Genomic DNA, 13161 nt, shown 5'->3' with positions numbered 1-13161 from the left:
TGTATTAATACTTTTCCTAAATGAGTCAATGTAATAAATAATCATATGAGTTTTAGTGGGCTTAGTTATGCTGTATTGCATACCTATGTGCCATGGCAAATTGTTTTATCTGTTATTTGAAATTGTTTTTGTAAATCAAATTCATTTATTGATATCACAGTTAGTAATTCTTTTCAATTTGCAGAATAATCTGGACTTATCCAATCTGAGAATGTTTTAGATATTGATGCTTTTATATATGTTTCTATATCAGGAAAGTTTAATCCTCCCTGTTTCCATGGTCTGATATGATGTATTAAAATTATTCTCTTTCTTTTGGGAAACCATAAAAATTTTATTAGGCATGAGTTTATTTCTTTGAGTATATTCCTTTCTGGTAACAGTTGTATTGCCAAAGCTATATATAGAATCTTGGGTAGTAAAACCATTTTTATAAACTATAGTCTGTCTTCAAATGTTAATATTATTTTGTTCCACTTTTCCACATAGATTTTAATTGTATTGGTGATATTATTGTAGGTTTTTGAGACTAACTCATTTTCTAGATATTTTAAGGTAGATTCATTTTTCCCTATAATGTGATTCCCCTTCATCTGTATTTTTTTTTTATTTAAAAATTTTTGATTTTGATTTATTGAAATGGAGTCCTGAAGTCCTGTAAAATGTGTCAGTTAAAACATCTACTTCTTCTAATGTCTCTTTTGTATTGGACAATGTTAATAATATAGTGAAGAAAGTTGCCAGGGATGATGAACCAAGAAATTCCTTTATTTTTCCAAACAAAAGTAAGCGCTTTCGTCTACCACTGTAGACTTCATCAGACAAATAAGAACTGGCACCATACCATATTTATATAAAACACTTAATTGCTTCAATTAAACAATTAATACATTAAATTGAATAATTATGGAATCATCTGCGTCATATAAATCAATTAAAACCACACAATGAAAAAATATATATATTTATGTACTGTTTTTATATATATGTAATAAACCATATCTTCCTTAATAAAAAACATTTATATATTTCATCAATTCATAGTTTTCTACATAAACTAATACAGTTTTATGCTTTAGAATAGGGCTTATAGCTAACAACTAAAAATCTTAGTTGATATTTTAAATATATACTTCTGTTCATTTTTATTTTATGTTTCTATTTTATTATTTTTACATCCAAATGATGCCTTCAAGGTTTTTTTAAAAATTTATATGAAAACAAAAATATATATAGATAAAAATAAAAATAAATGTGAATGTTAAAAATGGAACCAGTATATTAATAAAATACATAAAAGTGTATAAATATTTAACAATACTTTTATACTTTCCCAGCTTTTTCTACCAAGATAGCTTTAATACTAATATACTCATTCAGGCCAGGGGGAAAGTTGGCCTTCAGCCTCAACTGCCAACTCACTTCCTTATGTAACAAAAGGTTTTTCAAATCACCACCCTTGTAATCATTCTTCACCAGGTCTATAATACCAAACTTGAAGCCATTGAAAGAACTACACTCAGTGGAATGTTTATACAAAGCACTAGTGTCTTTTTAACTCTAATATCATTCAGATGCTCATATATCCTGTCCTTCAATGCCCTTTCAGTTTTCCTACATAGAAGGACGAACATTGGGTACAAATAGCTATGTATACTAACATTTTTGTGTAACAATTACCCTTGCAAAAGTGTACTATACTGCCCAAGCCATTATTTAATATTACAGTTTCATTTTTATAAATATGGGCACATTGTCCACATCTACCACAGGCATGGGTAGCTCTTTTTATATTTCCAAAGTTGTTGTCCCTTTCAAAGGTTCTTTTAAAATTAGTACCTATTTTATAAGTGAAGTAGGGTCTATTACCCACCACTTCGTGTACCTCCTTGTTGGTCTTCAGTATTGACCAATTTGTTTCCAGTATTCTAGTAAATTCCTTGGTGAAAACATTAAATTCGGTGATACATGTTCCCTGGTAGTTTATTTTTTCTTTGTCTAATTCTTCTATTTTATCTAAAGTTTTACCCAGTAAAGGCTTGAATTTTATGTCCCATCCATTGTACACTTCTTCTAAAATACCACCAACCAAAACTTTTGGATAACCCCTTTCAATGAATTTTTCACCTAAAAAAACAAACTCTTTGTAAAGGTCCTTAAAATCAGAAGTCATCCGAGCTACCCTTACTGCTTGCCCTTTAATGAGGCTTCTTTTTTGGTGGAAGGGGTGGTGACTATCAAAATGTAAAACCGTTGGTTTAGATTTTGGATTTCCGCTTTCTAGTAATTGCTTTTGGCACTCAGCAGAATTAAACTTAACAAAGCCTTACTACATCTAGCCAATGCAGATTCCATATCACACAGTTCATTTTCTTGCCCAGTATTCCTGACAGAGTACTTTGTAGGATTTTTTAAAAGTCTGCCAAGCATTACACACTGAGAACATATGCTCCCAGATATCCCTTTCTTCCACATTACACCTCCAATTTTTTTCAATCTTTTCTGACCTTTTCTGATTGATTCCTATAGTTATTGTGCATATATGCCATATGAATTATCAATTTTTAACAGCAGCTTCTTTTTCTCGATTCAGTTAAAAGCTTAACCAGTGCAGGTCTTCCATCTTGGATTCTCCTATCCCTTTCTCTTTGTCTATACTCTGATATCAATCCCTGATAGGGAAGGCAATCACTAGCCTGCAATCCAAATGTCTTCTTGGCTTCTTCCCATTCTATTACCTTTGCCTCTCTAATTATTTGTTCCCAGTACCTTGGTTCATTTGCTAGTTTCCGTCAGTAAATTCCAACCCCTTCTTACCTATTCTCTGTAACCCTAATTACAGTCATCCCTATTAGCAGAATCTCCTTTCTCTGTTCCTGTGTTGGCAAAGTTCTTAGTATATTTTCTGCTACTTTATGAATATAATATTCTTTTTGACTATTGTTATTGTGCTTAAAATCCCCCTCTTTCCTTATTTTTTGAATTATCTCCCTGCTTTATTAGCATCTCTTTTAACTTCAAGTTGTAGCTTTCTGCTTGTGTTATGTATAAGAGCCGTAAGTGTGTAGCTCTAAAATACCTCTTTAGATCAAGTAATCCTAAACTTCCTTGGTTTCTTAGGATGATCAACGTATTCGACTTGACTCTTGCCCTCTTCCCTCCCAAATAAAATCCCTCAACTCTTTAATTACTATGCAAACCTTGTTGATAAAATATGTTTGACCTGTGTATAGAACTAGAGGGACTAAAAACATGTTAGTACTTGTTTTTGCTATCCATATGCAAGGTCTCCCAGTTTCTCCATTTTTGTATTGTTTTTTGTTTAGTCTCTTTCCACAAATCCTTAGCTGTCATAATATAATCCTTTTTAATCCATTCTCCTAAATACGTTATCATGTTCCTATAAACATAGGTATTGCTGAAACAATTCCTGTGTGTGTACATTGTTTATAGCTATAGCCTTTTTTATCTTCATTATTTTTTTTTGTTTCATTTCAAAACTATTCCCACCTTTAATGTGACCTATAAGCTACACAATTCAATTGAAAAACAAACAAATGTGTTAGCAGAAAAAAATATAAAAAAAGTGTACAGTACGGTGGTTACATAAGTGTACACACCCTTACTAATACTTTGTTGTGTGCACATCCTTAAACTAATACTTTGTTGAAGCACCTTTTTTTCTCAGAAATTTTTTATTTTTCAAATACAGTTGAATAAATTCCATAGTATTTGTATATAACATCTTAATAACTATGTAAATTATTTACATCAGCCTGATACTATAACAGAGCTCAATATATACAATTACTTTATAGGTATAACAATCCAGTTATTAGAGTGTATCTGTTCAGTTATTGTAAAGTGTCAATCAATGATAAGACTTTTCTCCATGGATTGTTAATAAATGGCTTAGGATGAATCCTTAATTCTTTAATTTTAATTTCTAACAATGCTGTGGTATTCAGTAGGCTGTAGAAGTCTTCCAAAGTCAGTATTGTGTTTGTATTCCATCTTCTTGTTATACACTTCCTTGAGATTGCAAGTATTGTCCATACTAGATACATATTTGAATCATTCAAATGAGGACATTTGTACACATTTAATAATATTAGAGCTTTAGATAAGTTAAACAATTCATTAAATAAAACTTGTAAAAGTTTTTAATACCACTTCAAAATGGCTTAATTTTAACACAGTTGAAAAAATGTGATTCCAGTCTATATTGTGTATTTGCTCACACCTCCAACATATTCCCTTTGTGGAAGAATTAATTTTAGTAATTCTATCTGGAGTTAAGAATGCTCTGTGCAAGCATTTCCAATTAAAAAACTTTCCAGTATTGTGTAAAGGATATATGTTTTACTGATAATAAAATATTTGATTTAATTTCTTCAGTTATCTGTAATGAGTGTCCTTTGTTATATAATTCCAATATGAGGATTTGGGTGTTGTTTTATAATTTATCAATATCTTGTAAAATTTTGAAATACTATTTCCCATGTCATAATCATTATGCATGATTTCATATAGGTATTTTGTAAGTTTAGGTATTTCTTTAAATTAATAATTACTAATTATTCTGCATAAATCTTATGAATACATCAAAATGCTTTGCATAGTTAGCCAATCCTGTTGTGGAATTTTATATGTTGTTTCTAATGTCTCCATATCCAGAACTTTTAGTTCTTTGATGCATTGAAACCAACAAACAAATCCTTTCTGTTCCCAGCAATTAATTATTTCTCTGTATATTTTATGTGGCTAGCTCTTTGTAACTATGAATTGTGTTAAAAGATCAAACCAGATTTTTAAATCTATATTTGTATTAATACTTTTCCTAAATGAGTCAATGTAATAAATAATCATATGAGTTTTAGTGGGCTTAGTTATGCTGTATTGCATACCTATGTGCCATGGCAAATTGTTTTATCTGTTATTTGAAATTGTTTTTGTAATTCTTTTCAATTTGCAGAATAATCTGGACTTATCCAATCTGAGAATGTTTTAGATATTGATGCTTTTATATATGTTTCTATATCAGGAAAGTTTAATCCTCCCTGTTTCCATGGTCTGATATGATGTATTAAAATTATTCTCTTTCTTTTGGGAAACCATAAAAATTTTATTAGGCATGAGTTTATTTCTTTGAGTATATTCCTTTCTGGTAACAGTTGTATTGCCAAAGCTATATATAGAATCTTGGGTAGTAAAACCATTTTTATAAACTATAGTCTGTCTTCAAATGTTAATATTATTTTGTTCCACTTTTCCACATAGATTTTAATTGTATTGGTGATATTATTGTAGGTTTTTGAGACTAACTCATTTTCTAGATATTTTAAGGTAGATTCATTTTTCCCTATAATGTGATTCCCCTTCATCTGTATTTTTTTTTTATTTAAAAATTTTTGATTTTGATTTATTGAAATGGAGTCCTGAAGTCCTGTAAAATGTGTCAGTTAAAACATCTACTTCTTCTAATGTCTCTTCTAATGTCTAAGGGAGGGGGTGTTGTTTTATTTAACCGTGAAGAATACAACAATCTTCTTACTAACATATTGCTAGATACCAATACTTATGCTTCGGTATCCTATAATGAGATACAAATAGCCTATAGTAGGATTGATTCACTCTTGTATGAATATGTCTTAGAAAACAGAATAGATAAGACTACATATGACTTTTTAAATCAACCCTACCCCACTATTTCACAGTTTTTTGGAGTACCCAAAGTACATAAGTCTATTGTGGAACCACCTTTCAGACCAATCGTTTCTGCAAAACATTCGAAAACACATCCTTTAGCAGTATACATAGACAAAATTACTAAGAGTATTGTAACTGAGACAAATCACATCCTTAAAGATTCATGGGATTTTTTAGGTAAAATTAATAATAATATGTGGTCAGAAAATTGCATTTTCTTGACCATAGATGTAAAGGATTTATTTACCTGTATCTCAAGACTAGTAGGATTTGAATTTTTCGAAGATAGTATACACAAACACCTAGAAGTGCCCTTAGATCAGAAACGGTTGGTTTTGGAATTAATGGAAGTTGTCTTAGACAACAATTATATAGGCTTTCAGGGTGAATATTTTCAACAGGTGAGTGGAGTAGCTATGGGGGCAGCTTGTGCCCCCATTTATGCCAACCTTGTGATGTTAGAATGGGAGGAGAGATATATATTCAACAGCACCCATTTCAAATTTATGAAGTGTTACTATAGGTTTTTGGACGACATTTTTGTTCTATGGGAAGGTACACAGGAACAATTAGAAGAATTTATGGCTTATATTAATAAAACCACTAACTTCTTGTCATTTACCCATACTGTTGGGCTTAACAGTATTGATTTTCTCGACCTCACAGTCAGTAAAGATGGACGAGGTTTTAAATCTAGGATTTTTCGTAAGAAGACATGGTGTAATGGCTATTTACATTTTGATAGTCACCACCCCTTCCACCAAAAAAGAAGCCTCATTAAAGGGCAAGCAGTAAGGGTAGCTCGGATGACTTCTGAGTTTAAGGACCTTTACAAAGAGTTTGTTTTTTTAGGTGAAAAATTCATTGAAAGGGGTTATCCAAAAGTTTTGGTTGGTGGTATTTTAGAAGAAGTGTACAATGGATGGGACATAAAATTCAAGCCTTTACTGGGTAAAACTTTAGATAAAATAGAAGAATTAGACAAAGAAAAAATAAACTACCAGGGAACATGTATCACCGAATTTAATGTTTTCACCAAGGAATTTACTAGAATACTGGAAACAAATTGGTCAATATTGAAGACCAACAAGGAGGTACACGAAGTGATGGGTAATAGACCCTACTTCACTTATAAAATAGGTACTAATTTTAAAAGAACCTTTGAAAGGGACAACAACTTTGGAAATATAAAAAGAGCTACCCATGCCTGTGGTAGATGTGGACAATGTGCCCATATTTATAAAAATGAAACTGTAATATTAAATAATGGCTTGGGCAGTATAGTACACTTTTGCAAGGGTAATTGTTACACAAAAATGTTAGTATACATAGCTATTTGTACACAATGTTCATCCTTCTATGTAGGAAAAACTGAAAGGGCATTGAAGGACAGGATATATGAGCACACAAATGATATTAGAGTTAAAAAAGACACTAGTGCTTTGTATAAACATTCCACTGAGTGTAGTTCTTTCAAGGGCTTCAAGTTTGGTATTATAGACCTGGTGAAGAATGATTACAAGGGTGGTGATTTGAAAAACCTTTTGTTACATAAGGAAGTGAGTTGGCAGTTGAGGCTGAAGGCCAACTTTCCCCCTGGCCTGAATGAGTATATTAGTATTAAAGCTATCTTGGTAGAAAAAGCTGGGAAAGTATAAAAGTATTGTTAAATATTTATACACTTTTATGTATTTTATTAATATACTGGTTCCATTTTTAACATTCACATTTATTTTTATTTTTATCTATATATATTTTTGTTTTCATATAAATTTTTAAAAAAACCTTGAAGGCATCATTTGGATGTAAAAATAATAAAATAGAAACATAAAATAAAAATGAACAGAAGTATATATTTAAAATATCAACTAAGATTTTTAGTTGTTAGCTATAAGCCTTATTCTAAAGCATAATTAGTTTATGTAGAAAACTATGAATTGATGAAATATATAAATGTTTTTTATTAAGGAAGATATGGTTTATTACATATATACAAAAACAGTACATAAATATATATATTTTTTCATTGTGTGGTTTTAATTGATTTATATGACGCAGATGATTCCATAATTGTTCAATTTAATGTATTAATTGTTTAATTGAAGCAATTAAGTGTTTTATATAAATATGGTATGGTGCCAGTTCTTATTTGTCTGATGAAGTCTACAGTGGTAGACGAAAGCGCTTACTTTTGTTTGGAAAAATAAAGGAATTTCTTGGTTCATCATCCCTGGCAACTTTCTTCACTATTTTTGGTTTTTTAGTCTTACGAGCACTTCTGAGCAGTCAATGTTAATAATATGTCATCAGCAAAGAGCATTACTTTAGAACTGTATTGTTCATAAACATCTACTCCTTTGATTTGTGTATGGTTACATATTAAATATGCAAATATTTCAGTAGCCAAAGCAAATAGAATCAGTAACATGGGACATCCTTGTTTAGTACCCTTTGTTATATGTATAGATTCAGAGATGAAAGGACCTAGCTTAACATATGCTAAATAATTTATATATATATATATTCTTTAGTAGATGAACAAAGGAAGGAGGAAATTCAAATAACAGTAGAATTTTGAATAAGTAGCCCCAATTTAGGGAATCAAAGGCTTTCTACATATCTAGGCAAGTTATGAGTGTTTCTTTATTTTCTTTTTTAACATAGATCTATAAGAGAAATTATCATTTTGATATTGTCATGTGTGTGTCTATAGTATATAAATCTAGTTTGATCATTATTTATTGTTTTGGATAGTGGTATTTTCATTCTGTTAGTTAATATTGTCATAAATATCTTATAGTCATTATTTAATAATGATATAAGTCTATTTGAGGGTCAGAGGTTTGGGGATTTGTTTTCCTTTAGGATTGGTTTGATTAAGGAACATCTCCAAGAGGGCAGTATTAAAGCTTGTAACTGAATTCCTAATAGAGTTTTATGGAAGAGGGATAGTATCTTTGAAGGAAAAAGTTTATATATTTCCATAATTATGCCATCTATATATGGAGCTTTATTATTTTTACCCTCTTTTATTGTATCTGTAATTTCTTTGTAGGATACAGGTGCTTGCAGATCTAGTTTTAATTTTTCTGTTTTATTTTTTTTATATTAGAACATTTGTCATCTAGCTTTAATTGATCGATGTGTATATTTTTTTTTTTTGGAAATGTACCACAGTGATTTCTATATCATTAAGAATGTCACATATATCTGAGACATCATTTTCTTTTCATGGAAGATACTTTTAATGTAATTAGCTTTTGATTGTATTTTGATTTTTGTGGATAAATCATGTAGATATTTGGGATAAGTGGCCAAGGTATTCATTTTTAGTTTTTCTAAAGCTAAACTAGTTTTATATGTTAGAATTGCATTGTATTTATTGTTTAATACTTCTACTTTCCTTTTATCTCCAAATTATTTTGATTTTTTTTCAGCTTTTACTGATAACAGTTTGGATTGTAGATCTAATAATTCAGAATCCCATTCTCGGATTTTTCTTTTTATACCAAGTTAGGGTTTTACCATATATGTAAGCTTTTAATGAGTCCCATATCATTATTTTATTTATCTCTGTGGTGTAATTAATATCTAAGAAGAACTCTAATTCAGATAATAACCAGGGTTTGAACTCTTTAATTTTAGTTATATATGCTGGAATTCTGGAGTCAAAAATTAATGGTTTGCACCTATTTTGAAATTTTAGTATCAAAGAATTGTGGTCTGAAAAGGGGCAGGGAGTGATTGAGAAATTAATGATTTTAGAGTGTAATTCATGGGCAGCAAATATTTTATCTATTCTAGTTTGGGTATCAAACCTGTGATCTTGATGGGAAAACAACAAAGGTTTATCTTCTTTAAATTTGAAAGTATCTACAATATGAAATGATTCTACTCACTTGCTTAAAGCTTTTGATACAGCAGATGTACGCAATGGTATTTTATTTGTAGTTTCAGAAATATCAAATATACAGTTAAAATCTCCTCCTAATATTAAGTTGCCTTTATAATTATTGGAAATGAAATCCAAGTGTTTCTTAACAGTTCCTGATCCAGTGATTGGAAACCAGTATAGATTGGCTAGGGTCCATATTCTGTTATTATATTTAACTATCACTAATACCATAAGGCCTTCTTATCTTCATACTTAAAATGATTTCTGGGTTAATCACATTTGTTTTCCATAAAATTGTTACCCCTTTTGTCTTTGTCTTATAAGTGGATTGTGCCAATATCATATATTCCTTAGGATTCCATTTGTAATCGTCATGTGTTTTGAAATGAGTTTCTTGAAAGAAGATAATGTGTGCTTTGTTCAGTTTTAAATATTTCAATGGATTTGATCTCTTGCTAGGATTGTTTAAGCCATTGGTATTTAAAGATAATAAAGTTAAATCCATCTTAGGTTATTTAGACTATGTATTTTTTTTGTTTTATTGTGACTATTAAACATTTTCCTCTGACAACTATAAAGTATATGTTTGAGCTTTTAAAGGAAATGATCAGTTTTATAATTTGAGTGTTTACCAATAAAGTAATGTTTTGGTCAGGCATACTAAAAAAGTTTTTGTGAAATAAATTTAAATTAATAAATGTTAACAAAACTAAGATCCGCACTAGCCATGGAATGAAAATCATTCCTAATCTGATGGATAAACTTAAGTCCATCAGATTATCACTCATACCTTGACAATCCAGAACATCTGAGCTCCATAAATTGAATTATCATATGGAGAATATTTGTAATAGGAATAAGCAATATTTATATTATTTTGAACAGATATTGTACTATTGTAGATTAGACAGAATTTGAATACAATATAAATGTCTACTTATTGTATAAGGAATTAATATTTACATGAAAGCTAGATGACAAGCAATTCAATCATAGTAAAGTAGGATGTATCATATATAAAACCTCAGTAAAAAGTATATCACACAGTTATTTAACATATTCAACCTTACTGATGATGTCTTTCAAAACTTATTACTTAATATAAATAGATGGTAATAATATTTATACCTAATGTTTATAATACAATGAATTTTACTGGATATATCACAAGTTATATTTCATAGTTTGCCAGCATTTAAGTAACCACTTTGTTTGTTGCTAACTTACTTAAAGCATCAAGTTTGTTTTATGTGAACATTGATGAAAGTTAGTGCATTTTAATTATCAGTGCATCCCCCCCCCCCCCTTTTCTTACACATAAGGATTTTCTTATCTGCCATTTCTTATTATAAAATGATTGAAAGTATAGGTTAAAAACAACAAATTCACTTATTGTGATTAATTATTACAAGTTCCCTTTCCATATTCATAAATTGCCATTTTATGGCACATACTGAAAGTTTTTAGATTTAAATGGCAACATTCTTATTTTGTATAATCAGTAAAGGTTAAATTGAGTGATTATTGTCAATTTAATATTATTTGTTCAGAATGTGAGTGTTACATTCTGTGACATCCCTAGTTCAGGCTTCTGCTGTTTCCCTTGAGCAGCTTTGCCATTTTGATGTCATGTATAAAACATTACTTACCTTGGTAACAGCTTAAGTATTATGTATGGTCAAGATGTGTTACAAAACCACAATTCAAGTTAAAGCAATTGTATGACTTGTTATGCACATTTACTTATATGAGAAAATTATCATGCTTCCCATTGATGTTCATTATAGTGTATGTCATGTATGACAAGTTAAAACAGTACTGTTATTATACACAAGCCCATGTTAGTTAGTAAACTGAGTGTCGATTGTCAATTTAATACTATTTGTTCAGAATACGACTGTTAAATTCTGTGACATTTCAAGGTCAGGCTTATGTTGTTTCTCTTGAACAACTTTGTCAGTTTGATGTCATGGTATAAAACATTAGTTACCTTGGTAACCACTTAAGTATTATATGTGGTCAAGATGGGTTACAAAAACTACAATTCAAGTTAAAGCAATTACATGACTTCTTATGCATATTTACTTATATAAGAAAATGATCATGCTTCCCCTTGATGTTCAATGTAGTGTATGTCATTTATGACAAGTTAAGACATTAGTGTTATTATATACAAGCCCATGTTATTAAATCCTGTCTTTAATATCTAAATTCAGCAGACTGCTTCATCTTATATGACGATTATATATTTTATGTCTAGATTTACTAAAATCATACATTTTATAACTACATAACTATTGTGTGTGTGTTGTTTATTTATTTATTTTTTTGGCTGTTGCTTAGTTATTTGAGAGACCACAACCTGTAATGCTTACTCTTTTTATTAGCTCCTTCCAAGCATGTTTATACAGTCCATAGACTTTAAATTATGAGACCCTTCTAGTTTCTTATTTGTTATATTTCCATCCTTACATACACACATATCAGTACTTCAAGCACGGGCAACAATGCCCATCCAGTTTTGCCAGAATACCATTTACTAGTTCATGCGGTGTGTTTCCAGGCTGTTCCATTTTACCAGCCTGTTCCATGCAGTGGCCACTCTGCTGCTGAACCACTCAACAAACCTTCCATTCCCACAGATATTTCCATGAAGGAAATCTGATGACTCTCTAGCACTTCCCGGCAACTCAAAAACCCCTAGAATCAGATATCCCCATATGCCCAACACATCCGAGCAAGCTCACCTCCCAGACCACTGCAAAGGGTACTGGACAAGACCAAGTGCTTTTAGTCTTTCACAATAACTCAGATTTCCACTCTTATGTAAGTTCTTAATGTGTTTGGACCAAAATACATTTTAAATATAAAATTGCGCTTATTATTTATTTTTTTATCAAGAATCAACTTAATGAGCTAAACAAAGTGTTGGGAGACCATCAATATGTGTACATGTGGTTTACAACAGCCCTGTTATTTTATATATATATATATATATATATATATATATATTTTTTTGTTTTTTTTTTTTTTTTTTAAACCAAAAATGTCATTGCCGAGAATCACCTCGGAGGCTCCTCAGAGCCATTAAGCATTATCGTCACTCTGTCTCCATTACCATAGCAACCTGTGAGTGTCTGTTTCTGTTAGTGTGTCTGTGTACTGCATACCAGAGGCTCGCGATGCACCTGTATCAAAGCTTCACTTAATTGCAATTTTAAGCTTAAATTCCCTCTCTTTCAGCGAGGTAGCAGCCAGGAAAAGAACAGAGAGCAAACAGATAAAAAAAAAACCTCCCGACAAGCCACCACAACAAGGGACAACACAGCCCTCCAGCCCTCCCAACTCTCACTCAGCAGACATACAAACGAACCATTCTCTGCCAAAATATCCCAAATCACAGTTCTATCCACCCCCTTCCCCTGGATCCAGGCTAAAACTCCAAATGTCTCTTCCTAATATACAAGCATCAATAAACCTCGATCACAAGCCACGACCCGCAGCTTCCCAGAGATAAAAATGGCAACATATAACAGCTGTCAGACACAGCTGCATCC

This window comes from Protopterus annectens, chromosome 1.part0 (assembly GCF_019279795.1).
Source record: "Protopterus annectens isolate FY-2018-M chromosome 1.part0, PAN1.0, whole genome shotgun sequence".
NCBI classification, from domain to species: Eukaryota; Metazoa; Chordata; order Ceratodontiformes; family Protopteridae; genus Protopterus; species Protopterus annectens.
Note: the sequence above shows the minus strand (reverse complement) of the source record.